Genomic DNA, 6,000 nt, shown 5'->3' with positions numbered 1-6,000 from the left:
CTCTGCCTCCTGGGTTCAGGCAATTCTCCCTCCTGAGTAGCTGGGATTACAGGCACACGCCACCATGCCCAGCTAATTTTTTGTATTTTTAGTAGACACGGGGTTTCACCATGTTGACCATGTTGGTCTCGATCTCTTGACCTCGTGATCCACCCGCCTCGGCCTCCCGAAGTGCTGGGATTACAGGCGTGAGCCACCGCGCCCGGCGGTCTCCATCTTTTGACCTCGTAATCTGTCCATGTCGGCCTCCAAAAGTGCTGGGATTACAGGCATGAGCCACTGTGCCCGGTGATGTATTTTTTCTAAGTTGAATCAGGTACACTCAGATTTTCTTTCTTTCTTTCTTTCTTTTTTTTTTTGAGACAGAGTTTCGCTCTTGTTACCCAGGCTGGAGTGCAATGGCGCGATCTTGGCTCACCGCAACCTCCGCCTCCTGGGTTCAGGCAATTCTCCTGCCTCAGCCTCCTGAGAAGCTAGGATTACAGGCACGTGCCACCATGCCCAGCTAATTTTTTGTATTTTAAGTAGAGACAGGGTTTCACTATGTTGACCGGGATGGTCTCGATCTCTTGACCTGGTGATCCACCCGCCTCGGCCTCCCAAAGTGCTGGGATTACAGGCTTGAGCCACCGCGCCCGGCCAGATTTTCTTTTTTTTTTTTTTAATTTTACTTTAGGTTCTGGGGTACATGTGCAGGTCATGCAGCGATGTTGCATAAGTGCATACTATATCCGGCATTTCTCCCCATGTTATCCTTCCCTACCCTCCCCACCGCACGCTGTTCCTCTCCTAGCCCCAGGTACACTCAGATTTTGAGTTAATCCTTTGTGTCAAGGAAACTGGACTGGGCACAGTGGCTCACGCCTGTATTCCAGCATTTTGGGAAGCCAAGGCAAGATGGTTGCTTGAGCTCAGGAGTTCCAAACCAGCCTAGGCAACATAGTGAGACCCTGTCCATCTCTAGAAAAAATTTTTAAAAATCAGAGTGTGGTGGTGCATGCTTGCAGTTCCAGCTACACAGGAGGATGAGGCAGAAATATCACTTGAGCTCACAGGAGGCTTGAACTCATAGGAAGCTGCAGTGAGCTGTGATAATGCCACTGCACTTAAATCCGGGTGACAGAGCCAGACCCTGTCTTAAAATATATAATGTACATCATATATTTTTCATATATATGAAAGTTATTAATAGAGGCTTTGCCTCCTTAAGTAAAACACATAATAATCTTTGATTTTTTTTTTTGAGACAAGTTTCCGTCTTGTTGCCCAGGCTGGAGTGCAATGGCACAATCCCAGCTCACCACAACCTGTGCCTCCTGGAGTCAAGTGATTCTCCTGCCTCAGCCTCCCGAGTAGCTGGGATTACAGGCATGCACCACCACACCTGGCTAATTTTTATTTTTATTTTTTGTAGAGATGGGGTTTCTCCATGTTGGTCAGGCTGGTCTCGAACTCTCGACCTCAGGTGATCCGCCCACCTCGACCTCCCAAAGTGCTGGGACTGCAGGCAGGAGCAACCATGCTCAGCCTTGAATTTTTTTTTTTTTTTTTTTTTTTTTTTTTGAGACGGAGTTTCACTCTTGTTACCCAGGCTGGAGTGCAATGGTGCGATCTCGGCTCACCGCAACCTCCGCTTCCTGGGTTCAGGCAATTCTCCTGCCTCAGCCTCCTGAGTAGCTGGGATTACAGGCACGCGCCACCATGCCCAGCTAATTTTTTATATTTTTAGTAGAGACGGGGTTTCACCATGTTCACCAGGATGGTCTCGATCCCTCGACCTCGTGATTCACCGGCCTCGGCCTCCCAAAGTGCTGGGATTACAGGCGTGAGCCACCGCGCCCAGCCGAATTTTTTTTTTTAAGTCTCCATTTTCTTCACTTAGAAATAAATATTTGGGTAAATTATCATTACAGTCACTATTCAACTTTATGATAAAAGTTAAAAAACATTTCTGAACAGAGTGCATTCCTGTGATTCTGCATACCACAGAAAATTATTCTGGCTTCTTTGGCTTTAAAATTAATTCAAAAAACTTTCCACAGGCCGGGCGCGGTGGCTCAAGCTTGCAATCCCAGCACTTTGGGAGGCCGAGGCGGGTGGATCACGAGGTCGAGAGATCGAGACCATCCTGGTCAACATGGTGAAACCCCGTCTCTACTATAAATACAAAAAATTAGCTGGGCATGGTGGCACGTGCCTGTAATCCCAGCTGCTCAGGAGGCTGAGGCAGGAGAATTGCCTGAACTCAGGAGGCGGAGGTTGTGGTGAGCCGAGATCGCGCCATTGCACTCCAGCCTGGGTAACAAGAGCGAAACTCCGTCTCAAAAAAAAAAAAAAAAAAACTTTCCACATCCTGATTTCAACTAAACACATTCAGATATGTTTGAGGCTGAGAGGGGAAAGAAAAAAACACACACACAAAGGCAAGACAAGTCTCTCTTTTCAGTTTTCTTGGTTAATCCATTCTAATTAATTTCCTGAGAGGAAGCACAAGAGGTGAGCCCATTTCTTCAAACAACAGGCTATGTGTTGACTTATCTTTTTAATGTGTATTTAAAGAGACAACTCCTGTCAGTTTCTTTTAAATTCACTTTGTAAGATGCATACTTTGAAACAAGCTCTCTTTGGAGGTGCTTGGTTTTAAAAGAACCACCACCAGTTAACTGCCTGTGCAACCTTACAGTTCCGTGAAAATCAACAAAAGGCATTCACTGAGGGTTTCCCTTGGAAAATGTTTAGATTGTTCTATGCAGGTTAGAAAGGCGGAAGGAGGCGGGGCGCGGTGGCTCAAGCCTGTAATCCCAGCACTTTGGGAGGCTGAGGCGGGTGGATCACAAGGTCAAGAGATCGAGACCATCCTGGTCAACATGGTGAAACCCCGTCTCTACTAAAAATACAAAAAATTAGCTGGGCATGGTGGCGTGTGCCTGTAATCCCAGCTACTTAGGAGGCTGAGGCAGGAGAATTGCCTGAACCCAGGAGGTGGAGGTTGCGGTGAGCCGAGATTGTGCCATTGCACTCCAGCCTGGGTAACAAGAGCGAAACTCCGTCTCAAAAAAAAAAAAAAAAAGAAAGGCGGAAGGAGCTCCCTGAGGTTTCACGGGAAGACAGCCCAGCCTATTTATTCATACTGGGATTTCAGTTACAGAAGAACATTTAGATTCAACAGGAGAATTTTAAATGGCTGAGAAAAGATGGTAAGAAAATGTTCATAGACCATTTCATTTTGTTTCCCTCTTTAATGTAAAAGGGAGAAAAACACTCAGTGAAGAAAGTTAATGACTCTGAAGTTCAAATGAGAAGTTTAGAAACAACTTCTTGAAAAAAAGAAAAATTATGCATTTATTGAACAACATTACTCAATAATTTTGGGTATTTTGTTTTTGTGCATGTTATTTTTCTTTCCCATGCTAAGTCTATAAATTGAAGGCAGGAATAAATGTTCCTGTTTCTTTGCTTAATTTAAAAGAAGCAGACTGGCCAGGCACAATGGCCCACACCTATACTCAGCACTTTGGGAGGCCGAGGTGGGCAAATCACCTGAGGTCAGGAATTCAAGATCAGCTTGGCCAACATAGTAAAATTCCATCTCCACTACAAATACAAAAATGAGCCTGGCTTGGTAGTGCACATGCCTATAATCCCAGCTACTTGGGCGGCTGAGGCAGGAGAATTGCTTGAAGCTGGGAGGTGGAGGTAGCAGTGAGTTAAGATCACGCCACTGAACTCCAGCCTGGGCGACACAGCAAGACTCCATCTCAAAAACAACAACAACAACAACAACAAAAAAAACAGTGGATTTCTACTCCATCATCAGACTATATTTCTGAAGAACCAAATGGTGTCTTAAGGATGTTCATTTCTGATGTACCACTCAAAATATGAAATTCAACATAGGTGTATATGACTTGAGTCACAGTAATCTGAGGCAGGCAACAGGCATCAAATTTTGCTTGCTGGGACACGGGACCAATTAGCAGAAAACACAGAGTTAAAGCCACATTGTAGATTTGAAAGTGGAAGGGTCAAAATAAGAGAAGAAGGAAGAAAGCAAAAGCTGGCCATTGAGCAGAGAAAAGGCTTAACTGGATTCTCAAGAAAAACGTTAGGTACCATGCCTGGCTAATTTTTATTTTTAGTAGAGACAGGGTTTCGCAGATTTGTCAGGCTGATCTTGAATTCCTAACCTCAGGTGATCCACCCACCTTGGCCTCCGAAAGTGCTGGGATTTACAGGCATGAGCCACCCAGCGAGTTTTCTTTCTTTCTTTTCCTTCTTTTCTTTTTTTTTTCGGGGGGTGGGGTGGGGAGAGTATGGAGTCTTACTCTGTTGCCCAGGCGGGAGTGCAATGGTGTGATCTTAGCTCATTGCAACTTTTGCCTCCCAGGTTCAAGTGATTCTCCTGCCTCAGCCTTCCAAGTAGCTGAGATTACAAGCACACGCCAGCACCTGGCTATTTTGTGTGTTTTTAGTAGAAATAGGGTTTCACCATGTTGGCCAGAGCTGGTCTCGAACTCCTGACCTCAGGTGATCCACCTGCCTTGGCCTCCCAAAGTGCTGGGATTATGTGAGCCGTTGCACTCGGCCGTTTATATAAGTTTTCTAATTAAGTTTCATTAAAATCGGCCAGGAGCAGTGGCTCACACATGGAATTCCAGCACAATGGGAGGCTGAAGTGGGAGGATCTCTAGAGGACAGTAGTTCAAAACCAGCCTGGACAACATAGTGAGACCCCATCTACAAAAAAAAAAAAAAAAAAAAAAAAAAGCTTGTCATGGTTCTTAATTTCCTACCCAAATTAAGAAATAAAATCTTGCTTGTACTATTGTTTATAGCTTTATTACCTTTTTTTTTCTTTTTAAGACATGAGGTCTATGTTGCCCAAGTTGAAGTGCAGCTACTATTCACAGCTGCAATTCAAGGCACTGTAGCCTTGAACTCCTGGCCTCAAGCAAACCTCCAACTCCCAGGCTCAAGCAATTCTCATACCTCAGTCTCCCCAGCAGCTGGGAATACAGGTGTATGCCACCATGCCCTACCCAATTTTTTGTATTTCTAGTAGAGATGGGGTTTCACCATGTTGACCAGTCTGGTCTCAAACTCCCAACCTCAAATGATCTACCCACAAAGTCATTATTTAGTATGATAATTAATATATATTTTATCAAACCATATTGTCAAACATTTATTCAAGGCCCTAGCCTCCCAAAATGCTAGGATTACAGGCATGAGCCACTGGGTCCAGCCTTCTTTCTAGCTTCATGTGGGTTTGCCTAGCCTGTGCTCTGCCCTAGCTTCACAGAGGTCTCTTTTCCTACCTCTCCCTTCACACTACTATATTTCGTTGATTCTGAGATGCTCCTTTCCCTGCCCAGACAATATTTCTGAAATGCAGATGCATGTTACCCTCTGTGTTGGCCAAGTGGTGGTCTTGCTGTGGTTGTCTTTGCCTGACACCTTCTGGTAATAGCAAGAAAGGGTCAGCATGAAAACTTGAAGAATGGATGTCTGTGACTTGGAATAAAATTTATGAGACAAGAGTGGAGTAGTTTTTAGGAAATGCTGCTTCACCAAGGCTCTTGATGAATCTGAGATAACGTTTCATGAAAAAAAAAAAAAAAAAAAAAGCTTATTGACTCTGAATCAAGATGTGATTTGTGTGAGGCACTCAGACTACAAAGATGGTTTTAAAATACTTTAAACTATTATTTTATAAGGTTAAAAAAATATTTGTTTTAAAGCTCTTTCAGTAGATATAACATTTCTTCTATTTATTTATTTATTTTTTACCAGGAACACGTCCACTTTATTGAACGCCATTGTAGAAAAGTGTGTGTGAGGCCGGGCGCAGTGGCTCACGCCTGTAATCCCAGCACTTTGGGAGGCCGAGGCGGGTGGATCACGAGGTCAAGAGATCGAGACCATCCTGGTCAACATGGTGAAACCCCGTCTTTACTAAAAATACAAAAATTAGTTGGGCATGGTGGTGCGTGCCTGTAA

The sequence above is a fragment of the Saimiri boliviensis genome, chromosome 1 (assembly GCF_048565385.1).
Source record: "Saimiri boliviensis isolate mSaiBol1 chromosome 1, mSaiBol1.pri, whole genome shotgun sequence".
NCBI classification, from domain to species: Eukaryota; Metazoa; Chordata; class Mammalia; order Primates; family Cebidae; genus Saimiri; species Saimiri boliviensis.
The sequence above is the reverse complement of the archived record's forward strand: the minus strand, read 5'-3'. Positions refer to the sequence as shown.